The 21,463-nt window shown below is 42.0% G+C and overlaps 9 non-coding genes across 9 annotated transcripts; all 9 read right to left on the bottom strand.

Moving 5' to 3' along the window:
* Nucleotides 1-19: 19 nt before the first annotated feature.
* On the bottom strand, nucleotides 20-126 carry LOC126196811 (U6 spliceosomal RNA). The gene has a single exon (XR_007539251.1). It is a non-coding gene; the product is annotated as a U6 spliceosomal RNA (small nuclear RNA).
* A 2,479-nt stretch (nucleotides 127-2,605) lies between these two features.
* Nucleotides 2,606-2,712, bottom strand: LOC126196776 (U6 spliceosomal RNA). Its single transcript, XR_007539220.1, has one exon. It is a non-coding gene; the product is annotated as a U6 spliceosomal RNA (small nuclear RNA).
* A 2,492-nt stretch (nucleotides 2,713-5,204) lies between these two features.
* LOC126196764 (U6 spliceosomal RNA) lies at nucleotides 5,205-5,311 on the bottom strand. The gene has a single exon (XR_007539209.1). It is a non-coding gene; the product is annotated as a U6 spliceosomal RNA (small nuclear RNA).
* Nucleotides 5,312-7,802: 2,491 nt separating this feature from the next.
* Nucleotides 7,803-7,909, bottom strand: LOC126196763 (U6 spliceosomal RNA). The gene has a single exon (XR_007539208.1). It is a non-coding gene; the product is annotated as a U6 spliceosomal RNA (small nuclear RNA).
* Nucleotides 7,910-10,381: 2,472 nt separating this feature from the next.
* On the bottom strand, nucleotides 10,382-10,488 carry LOC126196825 (U6 spliceosomal RNA). The gene has a single exon (XR_007539263.1). It is a non-coding gene; the product is annotated as a U6 spliceosomal RNA (small nuclear RNA).
* Nucleotides 10,489-12,980: 2,492 nt separating this feature from the next.
* Nucleotides 12,981-13,087, bottom strand: LOC126196762 (U6 spliceosomal RNA). The gene has a single exon (XR_007539207.1). It is a non-coding gene; the product is annotated as a U6 spliceosomal RNA (small nuclear RNA).
* A 2,493-nt stretch (nucleotides 13,088-15,580) lies between these two features.
* Nucleotides 15,581-15,687, bottom strand: LOC126196805 (U6 spliceosomal RNA). Its single transcript, XR_007539245.1, has one exon. It is a non-coding gene; the product is annotated as a U6 spliceosomal RNA (small nuclear RNA).
* A 2,494-nt stretch (nucleotides 15,688-18,181) lies between these two features.
* Nucleotides 18,182-18,288, bottom strand: LOC126196761 (U6 spliceosomal RNA). The gene has a single exon (XR_007539206.1). It is a non-coding gene; the product is annotated as a U6 spliceosomal RNA (small nuclear RNA).
* A 2,493-nt stretch (nucleotides 18,289-20,781) lies between these two features.
* LOC126196760 (U6 spliceosomal RNA) lies at nucleotides 20,782-20,888 on the bottom strand. Its single transcript, XR_007539205.1, has one exon. It is a non-coding gene; the product is annotated as a U6 spliceosomal RNA (small nuclear RNA).
* Nucleotides 20,889-21,463: the final 575 nt, after the last annotated feature.

The following is a 21,463-nucleotide window of genomic DNA, read 5'->3' as shown; positions in this document are numbered from 1 at the left end:
GAGAGAGTGAGATTGCGAAAAAAATGTGGAACGCTTCACGATTTTGCGTGTCATCATTGCGCAGGGGCCATGCTAATCTTCTCTGTATCGTTCGAATTTTAGTATATGTACCGCCGAAGCGAGTACATTCAAGGAGCCGCCTGAAATTGTATATATAGTTGTGGCGTCGCGTCAAACATGGTTCGGCTTGGACGTAGCTTTACGCAGCTCTGGCGAGGATCACAAGGCCTGCCGAGTGCTAATCTGTGAATTAATTACTGCGAGGTGTCGTTCTTAGTAAGTGGCAGCTCTGTCAACTGTATTATTTGGCAGTATTGGATGTAAAACTTAGATCAACTTAGATCGTAGAGTCGCTTGCTCTCGCAGCATCCACCCAGAGCAGCAGCAGGTTCAAGACGTGTTGGCACGTATTGTCGCCATGTTCTCACATCGCGAGTTTAGTGTCTCATAGGCATACCTATGAAACACACTTCTCTAATGTGTGGGATAAATGACGCTGATTGGAGCTGGTAGCAGGTCTTGAAGACTCTCAAAACAAGCGAATATTTTTGCGAAACTGTCTTCACTGCTAACACAAATTGCATTACTCTTTCAGTGGTACTTTCTTACGATACTAATCGATTTAATGACAGAGTGCGCATATGCAAGGCAACTTTTAACTCACACATCAAGTACACCACAAGAAGACACAGTCTGTGACCATGTACATTATTGAGTAACTCCTATTCATCCAATGGTGCCAGAAGACAATAGTGACTGCAAAAAGAGACACAGTAGCCTCACGAACCATTAAAACCACCATTCATATTGCACACTTTGAAACACAGCAGTGTAGGCCATTACTAGCGCATGGATGGGTGAATGCGAGTTGTGTGAGATACTAGTAGGAATGATGGACATAGTTCCGTTTTCAGTACAATACCAGGTGATATATTTGTGTTGATCCAAGATTACACAGGGCAGGTCTACTTGGCAAGAGTGAAACACTGTGATGGAGATGTGTGAATGAGCCTAAAATATTGAGCGGACATGTGGTAAGAGAAACCAGGTTAGCATTGTGTTAGTAGCTGTAGTTATGTTCCTGTGAAATGTCAATCAGATGTAATCCAGTTTGGTGAATGTTGTTATTGCAGGAAGAATTGCTAGTGCAAAACAAAGAGTGATAGGTTTAGTATCTGAAAGCAGTTAATAACTGAGTAGCTACTGGTGTCATGTGACACAAACTGGTTTGTGATGTTGCTGTCTGTTTCAAAATCTTGAAGCTTGCTAGTGTTTTGTGTCTTGACTGCCTCTGTATTTGCTTATGTGCTAGAGCTTCTGTGTATGTGACATGATGAATATTGCATGCAGGGTTTGTCCAATCTTTCTGCTAGACACAGGATGAGAGGTGCATCAGCTGTAATTGTGAACAGCATCGACTTGTATGACATTGATGGGCTTCAAAGTGCTGTCAAAATAGTAGAGCCTCACATCTAAATACTATATGTTAATATTAGCATACTGGTCTGCTTTCTAAACACTTCAGTGTTGTGGTATTCATTGGCTGACACTTTTGAATTTAATTTAGGTAACTATATGTAGTGGCAGATTGCCAGACATGTTTGTAAAATACTTTGTGTGTCGCACTAGTGAAATTTGTACATGACATGCTGGTGCACCACAGATTTGCTGTAATAGTTGGTTTTTAGGTGAAGGGCAGTGGCTTATTACACAGGCAGATATGCTTCAGTTAAGAATCTGATGAGGTGTCACCTGCAGCCTGTATTATGAGGCTGCAGCTGGACAGCAAGGCCACTAGGAGAGTTACTTGAAACATAATGTTAAATGAACTTCCTGTAAAGGGGTAACTTGCACACTTAATGATTAAAGAGACATCTACCTTCACATGTTTATTTATGCTGCTGAAACAATTATGGCATCAGCTGCAGCCATGAAGATGAATAAAGTTAAATGTTGTGGGTCTGTGTGCAGAAAGTATGTGATAGTGGCATACAGGCACCAGAAGCTTTGTAGGCGTTAGAGAAAAATAAATATTAGGTAATGCAAGCTAATTTTAGAGCGCTAGAGTGTATTTAAGCAGTAGTCTGAGTGAAAGTATGTGAGTGAGAAAGATTTGGAACATGCAGCTATCTTGTGTAAAGTTGATGTCAGGTTTCCAAATGTTGTGTGTGGCAGTAGGTGTGTGTTATGAAATGACGTGATTGAGACAGTAGGAAGAGATGTTGTGCCAGCAGAGTGTGATACTGAGGAAGAGAAGAGGCTTTTGCCTGTGCTAGGCTTAGTCTTAGACTCGCTGTGATTTGTGTCACGTTTGCGAATGAGCTGAAGGGGTGCTAGTGACATGTACTTGTGTCAGTGTGGTTGTGGTTTTGGTGTGCTTGCTGAGTTGTTATTAGAGTGACATTTTAGATGTGCATTGGTGATGTAAGGGATAGGTTTATTGCCAGTTTTATCATGTTCTGTTGTGAATGAAAGAGAGTGGAGGAGAACTGCGTAAATGGTCAGCATAGTTTGTGACAAGTGGGTGCAGATATGAAGCGAAACTTGTGTAGGTGGCTGAGGGTATTAGCAGCTGATGTGAGACATGAGAGAGTGAGATTGCGAAAAAAATGTGGAACGCTTCACGATTTTGCGTGTCATCCTTACGCAGGGGCCATGCTAATCTTCTCTGTATCGTTCCAATTTTAGTATATGTACCGCCGAAGCGAGTACATTCGAGGAGCCCTCTGAAATTGTATATATAGTTATGGCGTCGCGTCAAACATGGTTCGGCTTGGACGTAGCTTTACGCAGCTCTGGCGAGGATCACAAGGCCTGCCGAGTGCTAATCTGTGAATTAATTACTGCGAGGTGTCGTTCTTAGTGAGTGGCAGCTCTGTCAACTGTATTATTTGGCAGTATTGGATGTAAAACTTAGATCGTAGAGTCGCTTGCTCTCGCAGCATCCACCCAGAGCAGCAGCAGGTTCACGCAGCTGCCGCTAGGCGACAGCAAGACGTGTTGGCACGTATTGTCGCCATGTTCTCACATCGCGAGTTTAGTGTCTCATAGGCATACCTATGAAACACACTTCTCTAATGTGTGGGATAAATGACGCTGATTGGAGCTGGTAGCAGGTCTTGAAGACTCTCAAAACAAGCGAATATTTTTGCGAAACTGTCTTCACTGCTAACACAAATTGCATTACTCTTTCAGTGGTACTTTCTTACGATACTAATCGATTTAATGACAGAGTGCGCATATGCAAGGCAACTTTTAACTCACACATCAAGTACACCACAAGAAGACACAGTCTGTGACCATGTACATTATTGAGTAACTCCTATTCATCCAATGGTGCCAGAAGACAATAGTGACTGCAAAAAGAGACACAGTAGCCTCACGAACCATTAAAACCACCATTCATATTGCACACTTTGAAACACAGTAGTGTAGGCCATTACTAGCGCATGGATGGGTGAATGCGAGTTGTGTGAGATAGTAGTAGGAATGATGGACATAGTTCCGTTTTCAGTACAATACCAGGTGATATATTTGTGTTGATCCAAGTTTACACAGGGCAGGTCTACTTGGCAAGAGTGAAACACTGTGATGGAGATGTGTGAATGAGCCTAAAATATTGAGCGGACATGTGGTAAGAGAAACCAGGTTAGCATTGTGTTAGTAGCTGTAGTTATGTTCCTGTGAAATGTCAAACAGATGTAATCCAGTTTGGTGAATGTTGTTATTGCAGGAAGAATTGCTAGTGCAAAACAAAGAGTGATAGGTTTAGTATCTGAAAGCAGTTAATAACTGAGTAGCTACTGGTGTCATGTGACACAAACTGGTTTGTGATGTTGCTGTCTGTTCCAAAATCTTGAAGCTTGCTAGTGTTTTGTGTCTTGACTGCCTCTGTATTTGCTTATGTGCTAGAGCTTCTGTGTATGTGACATGATGAATATTGCATGCAGGGTTTGTCCAATCTTTCTGCTAGACACAGGATGAGAGGTGCATCAGCTGTAATTGTGAACAGCATCGACTTGTATGACATTGATGGGATTCAAAGTGCTGTCAAAATAGTAGAGCCTCACATCTAAATACTATATGTTAATATTAGCATACTGGTCTGCTTTCTAAACACTTCAGTGTTGTGGTATTCATTGGCTGACACTTTTGAATTTAATTTAGGTAACTATATGTAGTGGCAGATTGCCAGACATGTTTGTAAAATACTTTGTGTGTCGCACTAGTGAAATTTGTACATGACATGCTGGTGCACCACAGATTTGCTGTAATAGTTGGTTTTTAGGTGAAGGGCAGTGGCTTATTACACAGGCAGATATGCTTCAGTTAAGAATCTGATGAGTGTCACCTGCAGTCTGTATTATGAGGCTGCAGCTGGACAGCAAGGCCACTAGGAGAGTTACTTGAAACATAATGTTAAATGAACTTCCTGTAAAGGGGTAACTTGCACACTTAATGATTAAAGAGACATCTACCTTCACATGTTTATTTATGCTGCTGAAACAATTATAGCATCAGCTGCAGCCATGAAGATGAATAAAGTTAAAGTTTGTGGGTCTGTGTGCAGAAAGTATGTGATAGTGGCATACAGGCACCAGAAGCTTTGTAGGCGTTAGAGAAAAATAAATATTAGGTAATGCAAGCTAATTTTAGAGCGCTAGAGTGTATTTAAGCAGTAGTCTGAGTGAAAGTATGTGAGTGAGAAAGATTTGGAACATGCAGCTATCTTGTGTAAAGTTGATGTCAGGTTTCCAAATGTTGTGTGTGGCAGTAGGTGTGTGTTATGAAATGACGTGATTGAGACAGTAGGAAGAGATGTTGTGCCAGCAGAGTGTGATACTGAGGAAGAGAAGAGGCTTTTGCCTGTGCTAGGCTTAGTCTAAGACTCGCTGTGATTTGTGTCACGTTTGCGAATGAGCTGAAGGGGTGCTAGTGACATGTACTTGTGTCAGTGTGGTTGTGGTTTTGGTGTGCTTGCTGAGTTGTTATTAGAGTGACATTTTAGATGTGCATTGGTGATGTAAGGGATAGGTTTATTGCCAGTTTTATCATGTTCTGTTGTGAATGAAAGAGAGTGGAGGAGAACTGCGTAAATGGTCAGCATAGTTTGTGACAAGTGGGTGCAGATATGAAGCGAAACTTGTGTAGGTGGCTGAGGGTATTAGCAGCTGATGTGAGACATGAGAGAGTGAGATTGCGAAAAAAATGTGGAACGCTTCACGATTTTGCGTGTCATCCTTGCGCAGGGGCCATGCTAATCTTCTCTGTATCGTTCCAATTTTAGTATATGTACCGCCGAAGCGAGTACATTCGAGGAGCCGCCTGAAATTGTATATATAGTTATGGCGTCGCGTCAAACATGGTTCGGCTTGGACGTAGCTTTACGCAGCTCTGGCGAGGATCACAAGGCCTGCCGAGTGCTAATCTGTGAATTAATTACTGCGAGGTGTCGTTCTTAGTAAGTGGCAGCTCTGTCAACTGTTTTATTTGGCAGTATTGGATGTAAACCTTAGATCGTAGAGTCGCTTGCTCTCGCAGCATCCACCCAGAGCAGCAGCAGGTTCACACAGCTGCCACTAGGCGGCATCAAGACGTGTTGGCACGTATTGTCGCCATGTTCTCACATCGCGAGTTTAGTGTCTCATAGGCATACCTATGAAACACACTTTCTAATGTGTGGGATAAATGACGCTGATTGGAGCTGGTAGCAGGTCTTGAAGACTCTCAAAACAAGCGAATATTTTTGCGAAACTGTCTTCACTGCTAACACAAATTGCATTACTCTTTCAGTGGTACTTTCTTACGATACTAATCGATTTAATGACAGAGTGCGCATATGCAAGGCAACTTTTAACTCACACATCAAGTACACCACAAGAAGACACAGTCTGTGACCATGTACATTATTGAGTAACTCCTATTCATCCAATGGTGCCAGAAGACAATAGTGACTGCAAAAAGAGACACAGTAGCCTCACGAACCATTAAAACCACCATTCATATTGCACACTTTGAAACACAGCAGTGTAGGTCATTACTAGCGCATGGATGGGTGAATGCGAGTTGTGTGAGATAGTAGTAGGAATGATGGACATAGTTCCGTTTTCAGTACAATACCAGGTGATATATTTGTGTTGATCCAAGATTACACAGGGCAGGTCTACTTGGCAAGAGTGAAACACTGTGATGGAGATGTGTGAATGAGCCTAAAATATTGAGCGGACATGTGGTAAGAGAAACCAGGTTAGCATTGTGTTAGTAGCTGTAGTTATGTTCCTGTGAAATGTCAATCAGATGTAATCCAGTTTGGTGAATGTTGTTATTGCAGGAAGAATTGCTAGTGCAAAACAAAGAGTGATAGGTTTAGTATCTGAAAGCAGTTAATAACTGAGTAGCTACTGGTGTCATGTGACACAAACTGGTTTGTGATGTTGCTGTCTGTTCCAAAATCTTGAAGCTTGCTAGTGTTTTGTGTCTTGACTGCCTCTGTATTTGCTTATGTGCTAGAGCTTCTGTGTATGTGACATGATGAATATTGCATGCAGGGTTTGTCCAATCTTTCTGCTAGACACAGGATGAGAGGTGCATCAGCTGTAATTGTGAACAGCATCGACTTGTATGACATTGATGGGATTCAAAGTGCTGTCAAAATAGTAGAGCCTCACATCTAAATACTATATGTTAATACTAGCATACTGGTCTGCTTTCTAAACACTTCAGTGTTGTGGTATTCATTGGCTGACACTTTTGAATTTAATTTAGGTAACTATATGTAGTGGCAGATTGCCAGACATGTTTGTAAAATACTTTGTGTGTCGCACTAGTGAAATTTGTACATGACATGCTGGTGCACCACAGATTTGCTGTAATAGTTGGTTTTTAGGTGAAGGGCAGTGGCTTATTACACAGGCAGATATGCTTCAGTTAAGAATCTGATGAGTGTCACCTGCAGTCTGTATTATGAGGCTGCAGCTGGACAGCAAGGCCACTAGGAGAGTTACTTGAAACATAATGTTAAATGAACTTCCTGTAAAGGGGTAACTTGCACACTTAATGATTAAAGAGACATCTACCTTCACATGTTTATTTATGCTGCTGAAACAATTATAGCATCAGCTGCAGCCATGAAGATGAATAAAGTTAAAGTTTGTGGGTCTGTGTGCAGAAAGTATGTGATAGTGGCATACAGGCACCAGAAGCTTTGTAGGCGTTAGAGAAAAATAAATATTAGGCAATGCAAGCTAATTTTAGAGCGCTAGAGTGTATTTAAGCAGTAGTCTGAGTGAAAGTATGTGAGTGAGAAAGATTTGGAACATGCAGCTATCTTGTGTAAAGTTGATGTCAGGTTTCCAAATGTTGTGTGTGGCAGTAGGTGTGTGTTATGAAATGACGTGATTGAGACAGTAGGAAGAGATGTTGTGCCAGCAGAGTGTGATACTGAGGAAGAGAAGAGGCTTTTGCCTGTGCTAGGCTTAGTCTTAGACTCGCTGTGATTTGTGTCACGTTTGCGAATGAGCTGAAGGGGTGCTAGTGACATGTACTTGTGTCAGTGTGGTTGTGGTTTTGGTGTGCTTGCTGAGTTGTTATTAGAGTGACATTTTAGATGTGCATTGGTGATGTAAGGGATAGGTTTATTGCCAGTTTTATCATGTTCTGTTGTGAATGAAAGAGAGTGGAGGAGAACTGCGTAAATGGTCAGCATAGTTTGTGACAAGTGGGTGCAGATATGAAGCGAAACTTGTGTAGGTGGCTGAGGGTATTAGCAGCTGATGTGAGACATGAGAGAGTGAGATTGCGAAAAAAATGTGGAACGCTTCACGATTTTGCGTGTCATCCTTGCGCAGGGGCCATGCTAATCTTCTCTGTATCGTTCCAATTTTAGTATATGTACCGCCGAAGCGAGTACATTCGAGGAGCCGCCTGAAATTGTATATATAGTTATGGCGTCGCGTCAAACATGGTTCGGCTTGGACGTAGCTTTACGCAGCTCTGGCGAGGATCACAAGGCCTGCCGAGTGCTAATCTGTGAATTAATTACTGCGAGGTGTCGTTCTTAGTAAGTGGCAGCTCTGTCAACTGTTTTATTTGGCAGTATTGGATGTAAACCTTAGATCGTAGAGTCGCTTGCTCTCGCAGCATCCACCCAGAGCAGCAGCAGGTTCACACAGCTGCCACTAGGCGGCATCAAGACGTGTTGGCACGTATTGTCGCCATGTTCTCACATCGCGAGTTTAGTGTCTCATAGGCATACCTATGAAACACACTTTCTAATGTGTGGGATAAATGACGCTGATTGGAGCTGGTAGCAGGTCTTGAAGACTCTCAAAACAAGCGAATATTTTTGCGAAACTGTCTTCACTGCTAACACAAATTGCATTACTCTTTCAGTGGTACTTTCTTACGATACTAATCGATTTAATGACAGAGTGCGCATATGCAAGGCAACTTTTAACTCACACATCAAGTACACCACAAGAAGACACAGTCTGTGACCATGTACATTATTCAGTAACTCCTATTCATCCAATGGTGCCAGAAGACAATAGTGACTGCAAAAAGAGACACAGTAGCCTCACGAACCATTAAAACCACCATTCATATTGCACACTTTGAAACACAGCAGTGTAGGTCATTACTAGCGCATGGATGGGTGAATGCGAGTTGTGTGAGATAGTAGTAGGAATGATGGACATAGTTCCGTTTTCAGTACAATACCAGGTGATATATTTGTGTTGATCCAAGATTACACAGGGCAGGTCTACTTGGCAAGAGTGAAACACTGTGATGGAGATGTGTGAATGAGCCTAAAATATTGAGCGGACATGTGGTAAGAGAAACCAGGTTAGCATTGTGTTAGTAGCTGTAGTTATGTTCCTGTGAAATGTCAATCAGATGTAATCCAGTTTGGTGAATGTTGTTATTGCAGGAAGAATTGCTAGTGCAAAACAAAGAGTGATAGGTTTAGTATCTGAAAGCAGTTAATAACTGAGTAGCTACTGGTGTCATGTGACACAAACTGGTTTGTGATGTTGCTGTCTGTTCCAAAATCTTGAAGCTTGCTAGTGTTTTGTGTCTTGACTGCCTCTGTATTTGCTTATGTGCTAGAGCTTCTGTGTATGTGACATGATGAATATTGCATGCAGGGTTTGTCCAATCTTTCTGCTAGACACAGGATGAGAGGTGCATCAGCTGTAATTGTGAACAGCATCGACTTGTATGACATTGATGGGATTCAAAGTGCTGTCAAAATAGTAGAGCCTCACATCTAAATACTATATGTTAATACTAGCATACTGGTCTGCTTTCTAAACACTTCAGTGTTGTGGTATTCATTGGCTGACACTTTTGAATTTAATTTAGGTAACTATATGTAGTGGCAGATTGCCAGACATGTTTGTAAAATACTTTGTGTGTCGCACTAGTGAAATTTGTACATGACATGCTGGTGCACCACAGATTTGCTGTAATAGTTGGTTTTTAGGTGAAGGGCAGTGGCTTATTACACAGGCAGATATGCTTCAGTTAAGAATCTGATGAGGTGTCACCTGCAGCCTGTATTATGAGGCTGCAGCTGGACAGCAAGGCCACTAGGAGAGTTACTTGAAACATAATGTTAAATGAACTTCCTGTAAAGGGGTAACTTGCACACTTAATGATTAAAGAGACATCTACCTTCACATGTTTATTTATGCTGCTGAAACAATTATGGCATCAGCTGCAGCCATGAAGATGAATAAAGTTAAATGTTGTGGGTCTGTGTGCAGAAAGTATGTGATAGTGGCATACAGGCACCAGAAGCTTTGTAGGCGTTAGAGAAAAATAAATATTAGGTAATGCAAGCTAATTTTAGAGCGCTAGAGTGTATTTAAGCAGTAGTCTGAGTGAAAGTATGTGAGTGAGAAAGATTTTGAACATGCAGCTATCTTGTGTAAAGTTGATGTCAGGTTTCCAAATGTTGTGTGTGGCAGTAGGTGTGTGTTATGAAATGACGTGACTGAGACAGTAGGAAGAGATGTTGTGCCAGCAGAGTGTGATACTGAGGAAGAGAAGAGGCTTTTGCCTGTGCTAGGCTTAGTCTTAGACTCGCTGTGATTTGTGTCACGTTTGCGAATGAGCTGAAGGGGTGCTAGTGACATGTGGTTTTGGTGTGCTTGCTGAGTTGTTATTAGAGTGACATTTTAGATGTTCATTGGTGATGTAAGGGATAGGTTTATTGCCAGTTTTATCATGTTCTGTTGTGAATGAAAGAGAGTGGAGGAGAACTGCGTAAATGGTCAGCATAGTTTGTGACAAGTGGGTGCAGATATGAAGCGAAACTTGTGTAGGTGGCTGAGGGTATTAGCAGCTGATGTGAGACATGAGAGAGTGAGATTGCGAAAAAAATGTGGAACGCTTCACGATTTTGCGTGTCATCCTTACGCAGGGGCCATGCTAACCTTAGCTGTATCGTTCCAATTTTAGTATATGTACCGCCGAAGCGAGTACATTCGAGGAGCCGTCTGAAATTGTATATATAGTTATGGCGTCGCGTCAAACATGGTTCGGCTTGGACGTAGCTTTACGCAGCTCTGGCGAGGATCACAAGGCCTGCCGAGTGCTAATCTGTGAATTAATTACTGCGAGGTGTCGTTCTTAGTGAGTGGCAGCTCTGTCAACTGTATTATTTGGCAGTATTGGATGTAAAACTTAGATCGTAGAGTCGCTTGCTCTCGCAGCATCCACCCAGAGCAGCAGCAGGTTCACACAGCTGCCGCTAGGCGGCAGCAAGACGTGTTGGCACGTATTGTCGCCATGTTCTCACATCGCGAGTTTAGTGTCTCATAGGCATACCTATGAAACACACTTCTCTAATGTATGGGATAAATGACGCTGATTGGAGCTGGTAGCAGGTCTTGAAGACTCTCAAAACAAGCGAATATTTTTGCGAAACTGTCTTCACTGCTAACACAAATTGCATTACTCTTTCAGTGGTACTTTCTTACGATACTAATCGATTTAATGACAGAGTGCGCATATGCAAGGCAACTTTTAACTCACACATCAAGTACACCACAAGAAGACACAGTCTGTGACCATGTACATTATTGAGTAACTCCTATTCATCCAATGGTGCCAGAAGACAATAGTGACTGCAAAAAGAGACACAGTAGCCTCACGAACCATTAAAACCACCATTCATATTGCACACTTTGAAACACAGTAGTGTAGGCCATTACTAGCGCATGGATGGGTGAATGCGAGTTGTGTGAGATAGTAGTAGGAATGATGGACATAGTTCCGTTTTCAGTACAATACCAGGTGATATATTTGTGTTGATCCAAGATTACACAGGGCAGGTCTACTTGGCAAGAGTGAAACACTGTGATGGAGATGTGTGAATGAGCCTAAAATATTGAGCGGACATGTGGTAAGAGAAACCAGGTTAGCATTGTGTTAGTAGCTGTAGTTATGTTCCTGTGAAATGTCAATCAGATGTAATCCAGTTTGGTGAATGTTGTTATTGCAGGAAGAATTGCTAGTGCAAAACAAAGAGTGATAGGTTTAGTATCTGAAAGCAGTTAATAACTGAGTAGCTACTGGTGTCATGTGACACAAACTGGTTTGTGATGTTGCTGTCTGTTCCAAAATCTTGAAGCTTGCTAGTGTTTTGTGTCTTGACTGCCTCTGTATTTGCTTATGTGCTAGAGCTTCTGTGTATGTGACATGATGAATATTGCATGCAGGGTTTGTCCAATCTTTCTGCTAGACACAGGATGAGAGGTGCATCAGCTGTAATTGTGAACAGCGTCGACTTGTATGACATTGATGGGATTCAAAGTGCTGTCAAAATAGTAGAGCCTCACATCTAAATACTATATGTTAATATTAGCATACTGGTCTGCTTTCTAAACACTTCAGTGTTGTGGTATTCATTGGCTGACACTTTTGAATTTAATTTAGGTAACTATATGTAGTGGCAGATTGCCAGACATGTTTGTAAAATACTTTGTGTGTCGCACTAGTGAAATTTGTACATGACATGCTGGTGCACCACAGATTTGCTGTAATAGTTGGTTTTTAGGTGAAGGGCAGTGGCTTATTACACAGGCAGATATGCTTCAGTTAAGAATCTGATGAGTGTCACCTGCAGTCTGTATTATGAGGCTGCAGCTGGACAGCAAGGCCACTAGGAGAGTTACTTGAAACATAATGTTAAATGAACTTCCTGTAAAGGGGTAACTTGCACACTTAATGATTAAAGAGACATCTACCTTCGCATGTTTATTTATGCTGCTGAAACAATTATGGCATCAGCTGCAGCCATGAAGATGAATAAAGTTAAATGTTGTGGGTCTGTGTGCAGAAAGTATGTGATAGTGGCATACAGGCACCAGAAGCTTTGTAGGCGTTAGAGAAAAATAAATATTAGGTAATGCAAGCTAATTTTAGAGCGCTAGAGTGTATTTAAGCAGTAGTCTGAGTGAAAGTATGTGAGTGAGAAAGATTTGGAACATGCAGCTATCTTGTGTAAAGTTGATGTCAGGTTTCCAAATGTTGTGTGTGGCAGTAGGTGTGTGTTATGAAATGACGTGATTGAGACAGTAGGAAGAGATGTTGTGCCAGCAGAGTGTGATACTGAGGAAGAGAAGAGGCTTTTGCCTGTGCTAGGCTTAGTCTTAGACTCGCTGTGATTTGTGTCACGTTTGCGAATGAGCTGAAGGGGTGCTAGTGACATGTACTTGTGTCAGTGTAGTTGTGGTTTTGGTGTGCTTGCTGAGTTGTTATTAGAGTGACATTTTAGATGTGCATTGGTGATGTAAGGGATAGGTTTATTGCCAGTTTTATCATGTTCTGTTGTGAATGAAAGAGAGTGGAGGAGAACTGCGTAAATGGTCAGCATAGTTTGTGACAAGTGGGTGCAGATATGAAGCGAAACTTGTGTAGGTGGCTGAGGGTATTAGCAGCTGATGTGAGACATGAGAGAGTGAGATTGCGAAAAAAATGTGGAACGCTTCACGATTTTGCGTGTCATCCTTGCGCAGGGGCCATGCTAATCTTCTCTGTATCGTTCCAATTTTAGTATATGTACCGCCGAAGCGAGTACATTCGAGGAGCCCTCTGAAATTGTATATATAGTTATGGCGTCGCGTCAAACATGGTTTGGCTTGGACGTAGCTTTACGCAGCTCTGGCGAGGATCACAAGGCCTGCCGAGTGCTAATCTGTGAATTAATTACTGCGAGGTGTCGTTCTTAGTAAGTGGCAGCTCTGTCAACTGTTTTATTTGGCAGTATTGGATGTAAACCTTAGATCGTAGAGTCGCTTGCTCTCGCAGCATCCACCCAGAGCAGCAGCAGGTTCACATAGCTGCCGCTAGGCGGCAGCAAGACGTGTTGGCACGTATTGTCGCCATGTTCTCACATCGCGAGTTTAGTGTCTCATAGGCATACCTATGAAACACACTTCTCTAATGTGTGGGATAAATGACGCTGATTGGAGCTGGTAGCAGGTCTTGAAGACTCTCAAAACAAGCGAATATTTTTGCGAAACTGTCTTCACTGCTAACACAAATTGCATTACTCTTTCAGTGGTACTTTCTTACGATACTAATCGATTTAATGACAGAGTGCGCATATGCAAGGCAACTTTTAACTCACACATCAAGTACACCACAAGAAGACACAGTCTGTGACCATGTACATTATTGAGTAACTCCTATTCATCCAATGGTGCCAGAAGGCAATAGTGACTGCAAAAAGAGACACAGTAGCCTCACGAACCATTAAAACCACCATTCACATTGCACACTTTGAAACACAGCAGTGTAGGTCATTACTAGCGCATGGATGGGTGAATGCGAGTTGTGTGAGATAGTAGTAGGAATGATGGACATAGTTCCGTTTTCAGTACAATACCAGGTGATATATTTGTGTTGATCCAAGATTACACAGGGCAGGTCTACTTGGCAAGAGTGAAACACTGTGATGGAGATGTGTGAATGAGCCTAAAATATTGAGCGGACATGTGGTAAGAGAAACCAGGTTAGCATTGTGTTAGTAGCTGTAGTTATGTTCCTGTGAAATGTCAATCAGATGTAATCCAGTTTGGTGAATGTTGTTATTGCAGGAAGAATTGCTAGTGCAAAACAAAGAGTGATAGGTTTAGTATCTGAAAGCAGTTAATAACTGAGTAGCTACTGGTGTCATGTGACACAAACTGGTTTGTGATGTTGCTGTCTGTTCCAAAATCTTGAAGCTTGCTAGTGTTTTGTGTCTTGACTGCCTCTGTATTTGCTTATGTGCTAGAGCTTCTGTGTATGTGACATGATGAATATTGCATGCAGGGTTTGTCCAATCTTTCTGCTAGACACAGGATGAGAGGTGCATCAGCTGTAATTGTGAACAGCATCGACTTGTATGACATTGATGGGATTCAAAGTGCTGTCAAAATAGTAGAGCCTCACATCTAAATACTATATGTTAATATTAGCATACTGGTCTGCTTTCTAAACACTTCAGTGTTGTGGTATTCATTGGCTGACACTTTTGAATTTAATTTAGGTAACTATATGTAGTGGCAGATTGCCAGACATGTTTGTAAAATACTTTGTGTGTCGCACTAGTGAAATTTGTACATGACATGCTGGTGCACCACAGATTTGCTGTAATAGTTGGTTTTTAGGTGAAGGGCAGTGGCTTATTACACAGGCAGATATGCTTGAGTTAAGAATCTGATGAGGTGTCACCTGCAGCCTGTATTATGAGGCTGCAGCTGGACAGCAAGGCCACTAGGAGAGTTACTTGAAACATAATGTTAAATGAACTTCCTGTAAAGGGGTAACTTGCACACTTAATGATTAAAGAGACATCTACCTTCACATGTTTATTTATGCTGCTGAAACAATTATGGCATCAGCTGCAGCCATGAAGATGAATAAAGTTAAAGGTTGTGGGTCTGTGTGCAGAAAGTATGTGATAGTGGCATACAGGCACCAGAAGCTTTGTAGGCGTTAGAGAAAAATAAATATTAGGTAATGCAAGCTAATTTTAGAGCGCTAGAGTGTATTTAAGCAGTAGTCTGAGTGAAAGTATGTGAGTGAGAAAGATTTGGAACATGCAGCTATCTTGTGTAAAGTTGATGTCAGGTTTCCAAATGTTGTGTGTGGCAGTAGGTGTGTGTTATGAAATGACGTGATTGAGACAGTAGGAAGAGATGTTGTGCCAGCAGAGTGTGATACTGAGGAAGAGAAGAGGCTTTTGCCTGTGCTAGGCTTAGTCTTAGACTCGCTGTGATTTGTGTCACGTTTGCGAATGAGCTGAAGGGGTGCTAGTGACATGTACTTGTGTCAGTGTGGTTGTGGTTTTGGTGTGCTTGCTGAGTTGTTATTAGAGTGACATTTTAGATGTGCATTGGTGATGTAAGGGATAGGTTTATTGCCAGTTTTATCATGTTCTGTTGTGAATGAAAGAGAGTGGAGGAGAACTGCGTAAATGGTCAGCATAGTTTGTGACAAGTGGGTGCAGATATGAAGCGAAACTTGTGTAGGTGGCTGAGGGTATTAGCAGCTGATGTGAGACATGAGAGAGTGAGATTGCGAAAAAAATGTGGAACGCTTCACGATTTTGCGTGTCATCCTTGCGCAGGGGCCATGCTAATCTTCTGTGTATCGTTCCAATTTTAGTATATGTACCGCCGAAGCGAGTACATTCGAGGAGCCGTCTGAAATTGTATATATAGTTATGGCGTCGCGTCAAACATGGTTCGGCTTGGACGTAGCTTTACGCAGCTCTGGCGAGGATCACAAGGCCTGCCGAGTGCTAATCTGTGAATTAATTACTGCGAGGTGTCGTTCTTAGTAAGTGGCAGCTCTGTCAACTGTTTTATTTGGCAGTATTGGATGTAAACCTTAGATCGTAGAGTCGCTTGCTCTCGCAGCATCCACCCAGAGCAGCAGCAGGTTCACACAGCTGCCGCTAGGCGGCATCAAGACGTGTTGGCACGTATTGTCGCCATGTTCTCACATCGCGAGTTTAGTGTCTCATAGGCATACCTATGAAACATACTTCTCTAATGTGTGGGATAAATGACGCTGATTGGAGCTGGTAGCAGGTCTTGAAGACTCTCAAAACAAGCGAATATTTTTGCGAAACTGTCTTCACTGCTAACACAAATTGCATTACTCTTTCAGTGGTACTTTCTTACGATACTAATCGATTTAATGACAGAGTGCGCATATGCAAGGCAACTTTTAACTCACACATCAAGTACACCACAAGAAGACACAGTCTGTGACCATGTACATTATTGAGTAACTCCTATTCATCCAATGGTGCCAGAAGACAATAGTGACTGCAAAAAGAGACACAGTAGCCTCACGAACCATTAAAACCACCATTCATATTGCACACTTTGAAACACAGCAGTGTAGGCCATTACTAGCGCATGGATGGGTGAATGCGAGTTGTGTGAGATAGTAGTAGGAATGATGGATATAGTTCCGTTTTCAGTACAATACCAGGTGATATATTTGTGTTGATCCAAGATTACACAGGGCAGGTCTACTTGGCAAGAGTGAAACACTGTGATGGAGATGTGTGAATGAGCCTAAAAATATTGAGCGGACATGTGGTAAGAGAAACCAGGTTAGCATTGTTGTAGTAGCTGTAGTTATGTTCCTGTGAAATGTCAATCAGATGTAATCCAGTTTGGTGAATGTTGTTATTGCAGGAAGAATTGCTAGTGCAAAACAAAGAGTGATAGGTTTAGTATCTGAAAGCAGTTAATAACTGAGTAGCTACTGGTGTCATGTGACACAAACTGGTTTGTGATGTTGCTGTCTGTTCCAAAATCTTGAAGCTTGCTAGTGTTTTGTGTCTTGACTGCCTCTGTATTTGCTTATGTGCTAGAGCTTCTGTGTATGTGACATGATGAATATTGCATGCAGGGTTTGTCCAATCTTTCTGCTAGACACAGGATGAGAGGTGCATCAGCTGTAATTGTGAACAGCATCGACTTGTATGACATTGATGGGATTCAAAGTGCTGTCAAAATAGTAGAGCCTCACATCTAAATACTATATGTTAATATTAGCATACTGGTCTGCTTTCTAAACACTTCAGTGTTGTGGTATTCATTGGCTGACACTTTTGAATTTAATTTAGGTAACTATATGTAGTGGCAGATTGCCAGACATGTTTGTAAAATACTTTGTGTGTCGCACTAGTGAAATTTGTACATGACATGCTGGTGCACCACAGATTTGCTGTAATAGTTGGTTTTTAGGTGAAGGGCAGTGGCTTATTACACAGGCAGATATGCTTGAGTTAAGAATCTGATGAGGTGTCACCTGCAGCCTGTATTATGAGGCTGCAGCTGGACAGCAAGGCCACTAGGAGAGTTACTTGAAACATAATGTTAAATGAACTTCCTGTAAAGGGGTAACTTGCACACTTAATGATTAAAGAGACATCTACCTTCACATGTTTATTTATGCTGCTGAAACAATTATGGCATCAGCTGCAGCCATGAAGATGAATAAAGTTAAATGTTGTGGGTCTGTGTGCAGAAAGTATGTGATAGTGGCATACAGGCACCAGAAGCTTTGTAGGCGTTAGAGAAAAATAAATATTAGGTAATGCAAGCTAATTTTAGAGCGCTAGAGTGTATTTAAGCAGTAGTCTGAGTGAAAGTATGTGAGTGAGAAAGATTTGGAACATGCAGCTATCTTGTGTAAAGTTGATGTCAGGTTTCCAAATGTTGTGTGTGGCAGTAGGTGTGTGTTATGAAATGACGTGATTGAGACAGTAGGAAGAGATGTTGTGCCAGCAGAGTGTGATACTGAGGAAGAGAAGAGGCTTTTGCCTGTGCTAGGCTTAGTCTTAGACTCGCTGTGATTTGTGTCACGTTTGCGAATGAGCTGAAGGGGTGCTAGTGACATGTACTTGTGTCAGTGTGGTTGTGGTTTTGGTGTGCTTGCTGAGTTGTTATTAGAGTGACATTTTAGATGTGCATTGGTGATGTAAGGGATAGGTTTATTGCCAGTTTTATCATGTTCTGTTGTGAATGAAAGAGAGTGGAGGAGAACTGCGTAAATGGTCAGCATAGTTTGTGACAAGTGGGTGCAGATATGAAGCGAAACTTGTGTAGGTGGCTGAGGGTATTAGCAGCTGATGTGAGACATGAGAGAGTGAGATTGCGAAAAAAATGTGGAACGCTTCACGATTTTGCGTGTCATCCTTGCGCAGGGGCCATGCTAATCTTCTCTGTATCGTTCCAATTTTAGTATATGTACCGCCGAAGCGAGTACATTCGAGGAGCCGTCTGAAATTGTATATATAGTTATGGCGTCGCGTCAAACATGGTTCGGCTTGGACGTAGCTTTACGCAGCTCTGGCGAGGATCACAAGGCCTGCCGAGTGCTAATCTGTGAATTAATTACTGCGAGATGTCGTTCTTAGTTAGTGGCAGCTCTGTCAACTGTATTATTTGGCAGTATTGGATGTAAAACTTAGATCGTAGAGTCGCTTGCTCTCGCAGCATCCACCCAGAGCAGCAGCAGGTTCACACAGCTGCCGCTAGGCGGCAGCAAGACGTGTTGGTACGTATTGTCGCCATGTTCTCACATCGCGAGTTTAGTGTCTCATAGGCATACCTATGAAACACACTTCTCTAATGTGTGGGATAAATGACGCTGATTGGAGCTGGTAGCAGGTCTTGAAGACTCTCAAAACAAGCGAATATTTTTGCGAAACTGTCTTCACTGCTAACACAAATTGCATTACTCTTTCAGTGGTACTTTCTTACGATACTAATCGATTTAATGACAGAGTGCGCATATGCAAGGCAACTTTTAACTCACACATCAAGTACACCACAAGAAGACACAGTCTGTGACCATGTACATTATTGAGTAACTCCTATTCATCCAATGGTGCCAGAAGACAATAGTGACTGCAAAAAGAGACACAGTAGCCTCACGAACCATTAAAACCACCATTCATACTGCACACTTTGAAACACAGCAGTGTAGGCCATTACTAGCGCATGGATGGGTGAATGCGAGTTGTGTGAGATAGTAGTAGGAATGATGGACATAGTTCCGTTTTCAGTACAATACCAGGTGATATATTTGTGTTGATCCAAGATTACACAGGGCAGGTCTACTTGGCAAGAGTGAAACACTGTGATGGAGATGTGTGAATGAGCCTAAAATATTGAGCGGACATGTGGTAAGAGAAACCAGGTTAGCATTGTGTTAGTAGCTGTAGTTATGTTCCTGTGAAATGTCAATCAGATGTAATCCAGTTTGGTGAATGTTGTTATTGCAGGAAGAATTGCTAGTGCAAAACAAAGAGTGATAGGTTTAGTATCTGAAAGCAGTTAATAACTGAGTAGCTACTGGTGTCATGTGACACAAACTGGTTTGTGATGTTGCTGTCTGTTCCAAAATCTTGAAGCTTGCTAGTGTTTTGTGTCTTGACTGCCTCTGTATTTGCTTATGTGCTAGAGCTTCTGTGTATGTGACATGATGAATATTGCATGCAGGGTTTGTCCAATCTTTCTGCTAGACACAGGATGAGAGGTGCATCAGCTGTAATTGTGAACAGCATCGACTTGTATGACATTGATGGGATTCAAAGTGCTGTCAAAATAGTAGAGCCTCACATCTAAATACTATATGTTAATATTAGCATACTGGTCTGCTTTCTAAACACTTCAGTGTTGTGGTATTCATTGGCTGACACTTTTGAATTTAATTTAGGTAACTATATGTAGTGGCAGATTGCCAGACATGTTTGTAAAATACTTTGTGTGTCGCACTAGTGAAATTTGTACATGACATGCTGGTGCACCACAGATTTGCTGTAATAGTTGGTTTTTAGGTGAAGGGCAGTGGCTTATTACACAGGCAGATATGCTTGAGTTAAGAATCTGATGAGGTGTCACCTGCAGCCTGTATTATGAGGCTGCAGCTGGACAGCAAGGCCACTAGGAGAGTTACTTGAAACATAATGTTAAATGAACTTCCTGTAAAGGGGTAACTTGCACACTTAATGATTAAAGAGACATCTACCTTCACATGTTTATTTATGCTGCTGAAACAATTATGGCATCAGCTGCAGCCATGAAGATGAATAAAGTTAAATGTTGTGGGTCTGTGTGCAGAAAGTATGTGATAGTGGCATACAGGCACCAGAAGCTTTGTAGGCGTTAGAGAAAAATAAATATTAGGTAATGCAAGCTAATTTTAGAGCGCTAGAGTGTATTTAAGCAGTAGTCTGAGTGAAAGTATATGAGTGAGAAAGATTTGGAACATGCAGCTATCTTGTGTAAAGTTGATGTCAGGTTTCCAAATGTTGTGTGTGGCAGTAGGTGTGTGTTATGAAATGACGTGATTGAGACAGTAGGAAGAGATGTTGTGCCAGCAGAGTGTGATACTGAGGAAGAGAAGAGGCTTTTGCCTGTGCTAGGCTTAGTCTTAGACTCGCTGTGATTTGTGTCACGTTTGCGAATGAGCTGAAGGGGTGCTAGTGACATGTACTTGTGTCAGTGTGGTTGTGGTTTTGGTGTGCTTGCTGAGTTGTTATTAGAGTGAAATTTTAGATGTGCATTGGTGATGTAAGGGATAGGTTTATTGCCAGTTTTATCATGTTCTGTTGTGAATGAAAGAGAGTGGAGGAGAACTGCGTAAATGGTCAGCATAGTTTGTGACAAGTGGGTGCAGATATGAAGCGAAACTTGTGTAGGAGGCTGAGGGTATTAGCAGCTGATGTGAGACATGAGAGAGTGAGATTGCGAAAAAAATGTGGAACGCTTCACGATTTTGCGTGTCATCCTTGCGCAGGGGCCATGCTAATCTTCTCTGTATCGTTCCAATTTTAGTATATGTACCGCCGAAGCGAGTACATTCGAGGAGCCGTCTGAAATTGTATATATAGTTATGGCGTCGCGTCAAACATGGTTCGGCTTGGACGTAGCTTTACGCAGCTCTGGCGAGGATCACAAGGCCTGCCGAGTGCTAATCTGTGAATTAATTACTGCGAGGTGTCGTTCTTAGTAAGTGGCAGCTCTGTCAACTGTTTTATTTGGCAGTATTGGATGTAAAACTTAGATCGTAGAGTCGCTTGCTCTCGCAGCATCCACCCAGAGCAGCAGCAGGTTCACACAGCTGCCGCTAGGCGGCAGCAAGACGTGTTGGTACGTATTGTCGCCATGTTCTCACATCGCGAGTTTAGTGTCTCATAGGCATACCTATGAAACACACTTCTCTAATGTGTGGGATAAATGACGCTGATTGGAGCTGGTAGCAGGTCTTGAAGACTCTCAAAACAAGCGAATATTTTTGCGAAACTGTCTTCACTGCTAACACAAATTGCATTACTCTTTCAGTGGTACTTTCTTACGATACTAATCGATTTAATGACAGAGTGCGCATATGCAAGGCAACTTTTAACTCACACATCAAGTACACCACAAGAAGA

This window comes from Schistocerca nitens, chromosome 7 (assembly GCF_023898315.1).
Source record: "Schistocerca nitens isolate TAMUIC-IGC-003100 chromosome 7, iqSchNite1.1, whole genome shotgun sequence".
NCBI lineage: Eukaryota > Metazoa > Arthropoda > Insecta > Orthoptera > Acrididae > Schistocerca > Schistocerca nitens.
This window is presented reverse-complemented; position numbering and strand designations above follow the sequence as displayed.